Source organism: Dromaius novaehollandiae, chromosome 12 (genome assembly GCF_036370855.1).
Source record: "Dromaius novaehollandiae isolate bDroNov1 chromosome 12, bDroNov1.hap1, whole genome shotgun sequence".
In the NCBI taxonomy this organism is placed as follows: domain Eukaryota; kingdom Metazoa; phylum Chordata; class Aves; order Casuariiformes; family Dromaiidae; genus Dromaius; species Dromaius novaehollandiae.
In genome coordinates, this window is record NC_088109.1 from 10,478,660 (window position 1) to 10,490,865 (window position 12,206).

The 12,206-nt window shown below is 40.2% G+C and overlaps 1 protein-coding gene across 2 annotated transcripts in view; it reads left to right on the forward strand.

The window, feature by feature from the left end:
• The window catches only part of CACNA2D3 (calcium voltage-gated channel auxiliary subunit alpha2delta 3), a 478,082-nt gene that overhangs the window by 23,263 nt on the left and 442,613 nt on the right, over positions 1-12,206 (forward strand). The gene's annotated exons all lie outside the window — the stretch shown is intronic.

Consider the following 12,206-nt stretch of genomic DNA (forward strand, 5'->3'; position numbering starts at 1 on the left):
TTCTGAGGGCGAATCTAGCTTTCGGTCCACCGTGGCTTCACTAGGCTAGCTGCCGGTCTGTCACCTCAAAGACTCGGTGGCTATGTCCATATAGCCCTATGCCAGGGAGCCGTGAGAGCGGCTGCGAGAGCAGCATGCTCTGCGATCTGTTTGTTGGCCGTTCGTGTGACTGCTTTGGAAAGCAGCCTGCCTGCAGCTGCCAGGCTGGAGGTCCCAGGCAATGTGCTGAGCGACCAAATCCTACTGCATGCAAAGCTGCCAGGCTTGTGCAGGCAGGTGACATCGGCCATCGTCCCAAAGGCATCCTCCAGCTGCACATTCAGGTTTGTTGTCTACGGATCTGGTCTGAGGGCTTGTCACCTCTCGGAGAAGATGCCCAGTAAGTTTCTGGCATTGTGACCTTTGCAGTGCGAGGTGCAAGCCTGCTGTTAAGTTTGTCATGATGTTCCCTGCAAAACTATTGCTTGCATTCTTTCTCTACGTCCTGATCCCATTTCAAGCAGATACCAATTCTGACTTTGGAGAATATGGACAGACGCTGATACTCGGTTGAAGTCAGTAATACCGTTTGTCCCTTTCATGCTCTCTTGCTCTTGCTGCTCGCATGCTGATACTTGAAGGTAACTTGCACTGCTATCATGTCTTGTTTTACCCAGTAAACCTGGCGCTCTGTCAGCACAGGGGGAAAAAAATCCCATGGAACTCTCTTATTTTTCTAGAATTTATCACAATTAGTAATAATAAAGTTTAAGAGTATTCTGTGATTATTTTGACTTGAAATAACTGCTTGCCACGTTACTTTCTCAGGAACTCTTGGACTCCTGTGTAGACTTTCCTTAGAGCCTAGTTCCTGCTTATCTTGTTTCATGTGTGATGGGTACCCTGTTTCACCAAGTGTTTTAATCTTTTAACACTCTGTCAGAAGGAGAGGTGTCTCAAGAAAATGTTACCTGTTACATTGTTATAGCAGAAAAAAAATCATACTGCATCCATAGTAGGCTTTTATTAGCTTGATCTATTTAGTACTGTTTCTTCATTTTGCCGTTGCTGTCGTAGAGGCTAGGAGAAGTGCCAGTTTATTACTGTGAAAGTGATAAAGTAATTACAAGGCCCTTTAAGGCATTGTATTTTGAAATTTTATGTTTAATACATGACTTCTCCCTAGGCTTAAAGAGGAATGAATTTCTCAAGTATTTTGTTGGTAATGGTCCGTGTTTTTTGGTGGAATTTGGTTCTTGCATTTACTGTTTTTTGTCACAGGATGGCAGCATGAGTAAGACCCTAAGAAGGTATAGCTGTGAGTGTTGAAATGTTTCAAAGATTTGTACAGAGGTAGCTTGCTGCTCTTCAAGGTGATGAGGGGTCAGATAAGTTTGCAACCTAAAGACTGAGCGTCTAAGTTTCCAATGCTTGTACCTCAGTATGTAATCCAAGTAGTAAATTATGAAGGGAAGAAACGGAAAAACTTTTCACTTGAAAGATAAAGTTTTTGATTCGGGTCCGGCTTTTAAAACAGTATGAACTCAGATTTTGTATATTAGCCTTTTCTTTTCCAGGTTGGAACCCATGGCTCATTTTGAGCATGCTTGGATATGATTTGGAAACTTTTGTTTGTTGCCGGGTTACAAAGTTCTGGCTTGTCTGCCTATTGCATGAAATACGTAAGCTACATCTGAGCCAAAGCCTGGGTCCCCAAACTGTGGGCAAGCTTAGCTCTTTATAGACCTTGGCGGGCCAAACCCATTTGTAGAGGAGGTATTTAATCACTGGCTTAGCCAGGTCCTGGGGAAGAGCGCTCTCAAAATCGCTGTGGATTGCGTAGGAGAGCTACTGTTACTGGTGTGTCGGTGCCAGGTATAGCGATGGTATCTCAGAAGTACCCCACACTTCTAAAAATATACATGAGTTCCTAAAACTACTTAGCTGAAAAAGTACCTGCTTTTGAGGTTAAGTGATTCTTGCAGCTGTACATATGTGTTCTGACTAGTACAAAATGATGCATTGATTTTTGTTTTTTCTTGCTGTCTTTTGCCTTAATCCTTGAAGCAACAGTTAACTTAAAAGTTAACAGTTAAGAAGGTGGGATATGAACTGAAGGAAGCCTTCGTCAGTTCATGACCTAGCACTCCTAATTTTTACTTTTGTTACTTAAATCTAAACTCTGCAAGCTTAACAGCCTTCATTTCCTCTGAATTATATTCTCTGCTGTTTAGCACCCTGCTTAACTGTTATACCTATGAGCTTCTGAACTATATATTCAAACTTCCAACTCCTGCTCTGAAATTATGAGGGACATGAAGAAAAACCTTTTCCTCCTCCCTCCTGAAAACTGCCTGCACTTCAGGCTGAATTCTTATCTCTATTACCGTGGATAGATTCAAATCAAAGATTCTAGGATGCTTCTTTATGGCCCAGAGCCATGTCATGTAGAGAGGTTCATGACCTGGCTTGGGTGCAGAGAGCAGCTGGGGTACATCTGTGCCTGCAGGAGAAGCAATTTCAGTCTGAGAAGAGGAATATTTGCCATTATAGTCACACAGCTTTTGGAGTAGCTGTGGCAGTTGGCTTTGGGTTGCCTATTGAGCAGGTGACCACTTGTAATGTGAATTTCCCCCCAAGAGGAAAAGGACATGTCTTCTGTGAAATTTCTTTTCCTTTCCCATGCTCTTTTAAACCAAAGGTGATGAGTGAAGCGCATCACCCTCACTTTCACTGAGAGGCTTGTAGACACTGCTTAAAAAAAAAAGCCATTTAAAAGAAAAATGTCACTCCATCGTTCCTTGGGTTGGGGGCAAAAACTGGTGATACAATTTTTGGAATGAAGTTTCTGTAAACAAAATAAGAAATCAATTATGCAGACTTCTAGTAAATTATGTGCAGAATTGCTCTGTTTGTGTAGCTTCTATCTCTTATTTATTTGTATATGCAGAATAGCTAGTTTCCTGGAGAGCTCTCGGCAGGAAGAGTGGACTGGTGCTGTGCGAGAGATGGAGATCTGCATCTTCTTTGCTTTTCATAGGAACAAGAACTGCTTGAATGTGGCACTGTCAATGGAAGGGGGGAATAAGTGAGGGGATGTTAGACTTCCCATGACTTCCGCATGATGCGTGTGCTCATGTATCATTGAAGCAAGATTTTGACTGTGTAATCTTTTTTTCCTTCCAGACATCTTTTAGATCAGGTCTTCATCTGCCCCTGCAAGTAGCTCTGCTATGAAACACTTAAAAAGAAGAGTTGTCGTGTCCCCTCACATAAAGCTAAACCAGGCACAAAGCTAACAATGCCTTTGATTGATTCTGTGATGCCTATTAGCTGCTTTCGTTCTGGGAATTGCTGGGCCCTTTTGGAAGCATCAAAGAATTGCACAATAATCTCCGGTCCTGCATCGGCCGAAGACGCCCCCGCTGCTGAGGAGGACTACGCGTTCTCCCTCCAGATGCCATCAAGTGCTGGTCAGTCTGCTGGGGAGTTCAAACAGCAGTATGGTGCTTTTTGCTACTGCTGGAGATCTTAGCAAACTTGCTCTGCGCTCCCAGCTGTCAGTAATTTTTGAGGCTTTAACTATACTGCTCACTATGCAGATTTACATTTACAAACTCTATTACTTTGTCCATTTTATTCTGTGAGTGGTTCATGTCCTTTCTATTCATTTTCTGTGTATTGAATGTTATTTCAGCTCTAATTTGTTTGACGTTCTTGCTAGTAGTATATTTGTATTCACAGAAAAACATGTGAACAATTTCATCTATTGATGCCGTACAATGCGCCTATTAGATATACAAGTAGCATTTGAATATATCCCCCGACCATTGTTAGGCCTCTTCAAATGATAATGTGGCCACGTTCCTCTCTGAGGCTTATGCAGCATAGAAATGAGCCTCGAATCTTCAAGGACCTGTATGTTGTGCTAGCAGTGACCAGAAATTGCAAGTAATTAGTTCCATCACTTAGGTAATGAATAGCAGAGAATGTGTGGTTTCATTACGTTCGTTTGTTTTACTTGTAGATCATGGCAATTAGCAAATCATGCCGTTGCAGTTCAACAGGCTATGTTGGGGAGCTTTCCTTTTTCCGTGGTGGTACCGTGAGCAGAAATGGAGCAAAAATATTTTCTCAAGACATTTCTACATAAAGTAGTAAGTGTGGAATAAAGCAGCGGGTGAATCTTCGCATTTCTAGTGATTCTAGACCAACTGCTTCACTAAAAATGGCTCTGCGTAGTGCAACTTATTATAGAGCAGTAAAAATACATACACAGATCTTCTTACTGGCCTCCTTTTAACAGAGCTGTTTCTGCATATTTGGAAAGAGGTATAACAATAGTGAAATTTGCTTAGTTTTTCTTTCTAATGAAATTCAATGCTTATTTTGTCCTTTTTGGTTAAAAGATCTAACGGTAATAAGCAACAGTACATAAAGGTGATCTCAATGCAGTGTAGCTACAAAGCTTCAAAGTCTGTGTACTAAGATCCCTTTGAAGGCAGGAATCATGAATGACGAAAACGCTGTGAACGCTTCCTGAGCTGAATTTGAGGCAAGTCTGCCTCTCCTACAGAAGCAACGGGCAAGGCTCTGTATAGAGCACCTAGCGTGTGGGAGTCCTGGGCATGATTGCAGTGTGCTGCCTGCAATCTCCCTAAAAAAACAGCAGTGAAACAAGAAGGAAAACAAGTGTCTGCTGGTAATGTATATGTTAGTGGGTGGGTTACATATAAATAGTTCAAATGTATAGCAGTCGCAAAAAATGCGAACCAGATTAACTGAAACACAGCATCCAAAGGTATCACAGCCAGTAAAAATCGTGTTGACTTGACTGGGCTTTGCATTAGGCTTTTAAATTTTTGTCACATTGTCACAGGTTTGCTTGATCATAATCTCATTCATTTGAATTGCTGAGCATATTCAACTAATCTTAAAACATTTTAAGAATAGTGGAGTAGGTACGTTTCTGCACTGTTTAGGGTACTGGTACTGAATTGCTCTCTCTGGCTTGACACATTCCCCAGCTGTTAGCTGCTGGGTAGACGATCTAAAGCGCAGAAGTGAATGCAAATGCTATGCGTAAATACGTTCTGTACTGATCATCTTTTATTCCAAAGGGCAAGTCCAAGGCTAAAAAAGTCACTCCCTTGTACTGTGTACCTGCCTGTCCCAAAGACCGTTGGCAGGTTTCTTTCATCATGTTCATTCATCCATGTATGCTATGAAGGATTACAGTGCTAAGTTATAATACTCAATGCCATTAATCTTAAGCAAGTAACTTAAATTATTGTAGGTTATTAGCTGTTCACCTTGAAAAGCTGTGAATAGAATTGAAAATTATCCTGATGTCTAGCATTAAGTGACGATGTCATTTAAAGTATTGTTTTGGATTAGATGTTACTTAGTAACTCAAATCATATGCTTAAGTAGTTTGAAGGAATATTTTTCTCTTCCTCAGTTGTTCCCTCCACCCCACCCCACCCCTGCCGTGCACAAAGGCATTTTAGGGTTTGCTTGGAGGAGAAAAAGAACTGTTTAGTTTATCATGACACTGTATGTTGGTTTCTGGAAACTAAAATGCTAACGGATTTCATCAGACTCTTAGGAAAAAAATTTATAGAAGCTTCTGTGCATCATTTTGTTGTGGTTACAGGAAGAATTTAGCATCTTTAGTAACCTTCAAAATCTTCTTCGGAAAGAATAAGTTAGGATGATGCATGCTGGATATGCCTGTTGATTCAAAGCATAATTCAAGGTATTCTGATAAATCTATACACTTGTTAATATCACTGATATTTTAAAAAGGGAACTCCTCTCAGAAACATGGGCTTTTATAAGTGGTGTACAACCTATAATTTTAATTAAGTTACTGTTAAAACTTCAAATCGAATTTTGTTTGAGCTTTTATTTAGATCTAGAGCTTGCGTTTTTAAATGGGATTTAAATTTGGCAGAATGATTCTTTGGTTCCCAAGAACCTTGAATTAACTAGTCTTCCTGTTACTTTCTGTTTTTGTAGTTTAATTTCTGTTTAATGATGTAATGTCTCTTACATATTTTAAATTTATAAGTTCAGATGCTGAATGCCCAAGATGATGTAAGTGGATGGAATCATATATGTCTTTCAACTGTAGGGTCTGGTGTTTTATTGTACAAGAATAACTGCCTATTAGAATAGTAATTTATAAGTAATTTACAGTAACTGCTGTGAATTCGCATTCATATTTTTTTTCAGTGGTGAGGGAAGTAACGCTTGCTTTAAAAGTGGTTTTTGGAGGAAAGGAAACACAAACCAAAGAGCCCTGGTGCTCCCCCATCTCTCTTCCCATGTGGACATGGGCTTTCTTGACCTCTTGACGCTGGTGAAGTGGTCAGTCTTGAGCCTGAAGAACAGAAAAACCTCTTGGGTCTCTTGGCTGAAGTTAAGGTGATGATTACAGTTAGCGAATGCCAACTTCAGCTAGAAGGATAACATCTTGTTACAGTGACTTATTTCAGGCTATTAATGTTTTTCCTGATCTGTACTGGGAATATAAATACCTTGATAAACATTTGTAAAGTTCTTTCTGAACCGTTGAGGGGTCGTCACTGATAGCATAGTCATTCTCACATCCTTCGCCTTAGTCTTAGGAGGGGATTATGCCTAAAAGCGCTCTGCTAGGATCAGTCCTGAAAAAATAGGGGGCGGTTTCAGCTCGTTTAACATAGTTTGAAATTTGGAATAGGCTTTTCAAATCAATTGTATTTTTAAAGCTAGCTGTAGCCATCTTTTTTTGCTGTCTTTTGCACTAGAGCATAAAGCTTGCTTTCACCATATGCAGTTGATATGCTATTTTTGTGTTTTGGAGTATACAGAAAGGTCTGTTATCAGTAATAATTAATATAGCATTATCACTAAAACAGGAGGTTTCTTCTGAGACCTTGATTTAAAAACCTGATCCAAAGCTGATCAGAAAATTGGAATGGTAGAATACATAGCCCTTGCTTTTATTAAAGATAAACAAATAAATAGAACATGCACATGACTTTTTTTAAACCTCACTAATCCCCACAATTTTGGATTTTCAGGCCTTTTGCTAACACAGTACTTGCATCTGTGTACTCACTCAGATGGGCCTATTTAGACTTCCCTGAGAGTTATGGTTTGCTAACTCTCTTGGGAAACATGAGCTGTTCCCCTTATGACATTATTTAGATTTGGAGTTATTGTACAAAATTTGGCCTAGTTTGCTGGAAGGCAGGACAGAGCAGCATAGTTTAAAAGAATAAATCGTGGCCAGAGCCCTTTTGGGGGGGGGGGGGGGGAATCAAGAGTTAGCTCAGTGTCATTAATGAAAAATATTTGATATACTCAATTTAGACTAACTCATAAATTACCAAGTATATTCATTTTTTGAAATTTTCCCAAAGTAGTATTCTCCAGAAATGCTGTTGTGTCTAATGGATGCCATTCCAGTTCTGTAAAGTGATTTTTCTTTTAATTCTTTCATTTTTTTAAATTTAATACTTCTGAATCCATTTCCATGGATTCTGAGAGGGGAAAAAACAGCACTCCAAATTTGGCTGGGAGTTATTGAGGTTTTTCCCTCTTTGGAAAGAAGTTTGTGGTTATAAGAAACAGGCAGTAACCTTGACGGTTCTTGAAGCCTTAGGAAAGTCTTGGGAAAAGTCTGGGGTGCCGCAGTTTCCATGGTGTTTGTACAAGGAATCCACCAGTGTGTCTGACTGCAATTTTTTCTATTAGTGACCCTGAGCTTTTGCTCATGCCTGGGAAGCAGGCAGAAGAGCAGAAAGTTTGTCATGAAACTTTCAATCCTACTGGAATTTTACAAGTCTTCCAAAATGGAAAAGCATGCAGCACCAGATTTTCCTTCGACAGCTCCACCCGGGGATGTCCGCTGGGCTTCCAAACTGCATCCTTGAAAAGGAGTGTGTGGGGCTGCACCTGCGGCACGAAATGCAGAGCTGCGCTGCCTCGGTAGGGATGGGAGCGCTGCGGCAGGCAGCACGTGCAGGCCCTTCCCTGTACAAAGCTGGTCTCTTTGGTGCCGTGCTGCCTGCATTGCTCACTCCGCGCAGTCTGGTTTCTCCTGGTGCACGCTTGCCCTTTTGGTTGCATTTCCATTCCTTTGCGTAAAGGTGGAGCAGAGCCATGTGGTTCTAGATGGATAAATAAAAGCTATTACCTAATTTCATATTAAGCAAAATTTATCTTTACGTTCTTTTCTGGATGTTTTAAGGAAATTGAGGTTACTAGCAAATCTCCGCTGCTTTAAAAAAGCATTCAGATGAAATTTTAAAATACCTGATTTATTCTGTATTAGAGAACTAAATGATTTTGACAGTCCATGTAAAATCTTGCAATATGATATGGCCAAACTCGAACATAAGAGAGTGTATGACATTGCTGAAATACGCATCTGGTCACACAGGCAAGTCATTGACTGATCTTAGAAATTATTTTTCCTCCATCTTTAAAATTAGTTGACTTTTTAAAGAGAAATGTCGTGCTTATTTTCCCAAAAGTTTAATTATTCTGGAAATCAATTAGACAATGAAGCAATGTTTATACTGAGCAGCTTCCATACAGAAATGGAAATAGCACTTGGTGTTTTTTATCTGTTACTCAGTTCTGTAGAAATCCTGGAAGATATGTGCAGTCGTGTGTTTTGTTTTTGTTTTTTTTAAGTGGCCACTGCATTGCATGCCTAAATTCAATGGAGAATGTGAATGTAGTCCTTCAAGGAACACTCTTCATTTAATGTCAGTATTTCCACTTTTCCCCGAGAAAGATATTAAAGTGATTGCTGATATACCTGTAGGAAAGAGAGATTTAAGACTGTGGTAAATTAATGCTTGTTTCATGCCAGACCATAATAGGACAAATATGATGATAGGGGACAAATTAATTAGTGTCGTGATTCATTTTAACATTTTCAATATCTGGTCATCAAGACTTAGCTAGGCTTCCCCTTCAGGGTTGGAAGTTGGTTCTTCTGGGGCTTTGCCTGTACAGCGCAGGATTCCTGCGCTGAATCGTCTGTGGTTTTGATTACGAAGATGCTTTTTGCAGAGAGGTGAGAAAGCTGAGCTACATCAGCATCTCACATGATTATCTTCTATTATATGAAAACTCGTCTGCTCTGCCATTATAAGGTTATGCTCAGATTTAAGTAGCTGCCATTTACTGCATTTAAGTCAATCAATAATGAGCTGTTCCCTTTTTTCCCTTCAAGCTAACACCTCTCTAACAGACTACATTAAACAGTTTAAAAAAAAATTGCCTCAGTATCTTTCCATTTCATAGGAAGTTGAAAGCTGGGCAAGGGGGAGAATCCTGACAAATACTTCTATGGAAGTGCATGAAATTTAATGTTGAATTCAACATCTTAATGTTTGAATATGTATATATTTTATTAATATTTTCCTATTTGAAATTGCATTCTTGATTTTCCTAAAATCTTGAGCTTAGAGGACTTAGAACTGAAAACTTATTTTTAAAAAAATCAAAGTAGTATTGATTTCTTGAAAATGAAAAGCATTTTAATGACTTTTATCTTGGTACCCTTTTATATGGGCGCATAACTACTTTGCCAGATTTTAGTGTCATAAAGAAACTAAGAGATGAGCATCACTTTGAGTCCAAGTGAGCAAGCCTACATAGTCAACCAGATCAAGCTTTATGTTGTTTTGACTATGTAAATACAGGATGGGAATATTTAATGTTCAGCTGAAACAGGAGGCTGCAACCTTGTTGTAACATGGGTGTATCTGTAGCCTGGCATAAACTGTGCATGGGTTTAAGGAGTCATCAACTGCCCTGTAGCTCAGACATAGTGAAATACTTTGTCCACCTGGAGACTGACTAGTACAAAAAACTGAGGACGCTTGATCCGCTGGATCGGCGGGAGCTCGGCTGCCTCCCGGGCCGCTCCTGGCGCTTCCTGCTGCAGCCGGTCCGTTGGCCACGGCGCCAGGTCTGCCTCCAGCTCCTGTCCCTTACTTCTGAAGGCTGGCTCAACCCCATCTCTCCCCACCGAATGCACTCGCATTAATCTTTCTTTTAATCTTCAGTTCATTAAGCAGCTTCCTCCTCATTGTGGTTTTTATTGCAAGAAGGAGAGGAATGTGATATAATTTGGGTAGTTTGTCCCTGAAGAAAATCCTTCTTAATCCGCATTACTGCGTGTGATTAGGGCATGATTTTTTACTTTGTGCTTTGATCTAATTGACAGTAAGTGAACAAGTGAGTTGCTGCTTCGTGTTTGACCGGAGAACTCAAGCCGGCTGGCCACCAGCCAGCCCTGGCCTGCGCCCCAGCTCTGGGGGGATCGCCAGCGGGACAGGGAGAGCAGGCGCTCGCCTCCCATCAAAATCCTGCTCTTACTTGAATCAGCTAAATATTTTCTCTGGGACTCAGTGGGGGTAAAGATACAGAAGAAGTAAAAAGTCGTATCAGAAGGATGTAGGTTTGCTTCTACGCTGACCGTCAGTTCTTTCTCTGTGTTAGAATGGCATAGGTGCAGGGAATAACAGTGGAGCAGCAGCAGTTTAATTTAGCATGTAAGTAGCATGTAAGGACTTCTAGGAATCTCATTGCTTTGGCGCAGTCCTTGCTATAATCCAACACGCAGAATACTCATGTTTACCTTTGTAAAGCACACTGTGTTGAAAGGATGAAGGCTTCAGCTGAATGCGTGTTGAATTTTTTTTTGTGCTCACCTGTTTGGCAATATATGAGGAGAAAAAAATGGTTCAGGAATATCCACTTAACGTGTCTGGTGCTTTTTTTCTTATGAGTACCATTTAGTTATAGTCTGAAAGCATCACATTGCTACATATCTGATATGTTTTGAGATGAATATATATGTGGCCGCTTATCCTTTGGAAATGTACGTTGCGGGGGAAGCGGTTTTTTTGGTTGGTGGTGTGTGTGGTAGGGTTTTTTTATGCCTTTCCATTTCAGGATTGAATTTTTTCCCCCTCTCTCAAGGAATTAGTACTTTTTCCCATGTCCACATGTATGTGTGCACACACATTCTCTCTGTTTCCAAAGTTAGTTATTTTGCAGTTCTAGTGAATTTGGACACCGACCGTGACCTCTTGGGGAAATGGTCTTCAGTCTTACAAAGACCAGAAAGCTTTTCTAACTTATAGGACTCGCATTTTTTTCTATTACAGGATTTACATGTTATTTTATTTTCCAGTGAACTGTTTGCAGATTTGAAAGGGTCTGTGAAGTCTAGGAATACAGTAGTCCAACTTCCAAGTGTGTCACAGTACAAAGTCTCCAGGACGGGCATCTAGAATTACAGAATGGATGGCTAGCTGGTGCCCCGAAGTATGCAAGCATTTGTCTGTTCAACCCGTTCATCAGGTTGGGGAGTCGAGCAGCAAAGTGTTTTTTCTTTCTCTTTTTTTCTTTCTCTTTTCTTTTCTTGTTTTAGCTTAAAAACAAATAAGTACTTACTTTATTCAGATTTAGAGTATGGTGAACAGTTCTGGTGTGTGTGTGTGTGTGTGGGAAATGATCATCAGATATTCCTTGTAATATCTTTGTCATGAACTCTTACTCATGTGCTAAACTTGATAACTGGTTTTGTTTTTCTGAGTTAGTTGTCTTTGTAATCCTCTCATCGTGATGGAGATCCCATGTCACACCTGCAGCCGTGGAAATCCTCACTACAATCGCTCTTCTGCTGCTGCCTCCAAAGCTCCTGGCTTATGGCTTGCCTTCCCAGTTCTAGCTACCTTCCCTAGAGTAGAGGGTTTTAGTGTTGGTCACAGCATTTGTGTTGCCATCGTGAGGTTTTTATTGCCTTGCAATACGCTTAGCAATATTTACTCTACATTTTGTGGCTTTCATTTGGTGGTTTACTTCTGGTATCCTGTTGTTTTCAGTTTTTCTGTAAGCTGGCAACACAGCTTACTGCAGTTTGTCTGCCAATGCAAATTGGAATTGAAATATATGCATGTATTTGAATTGGCAAAGAGTAAATTATTTATAGAGGGCATTAGTGTTTACTTGAAGTCAGGATTTTGACATATCCCTTTATGTAAACTTCAGCTCCTAAGCACTTGTACATAGTATTCAGAGGGGCCTTACAAACAATGGTTCCTTTCACTTCTCCTAAGAAATAAAATAGGAGGTACTGCTAAGCTATTTTGTATTTTCACAATGGTTTGGTTTGTAGGGAAGACTCTCTTTATTTGAAGTCAACTTTT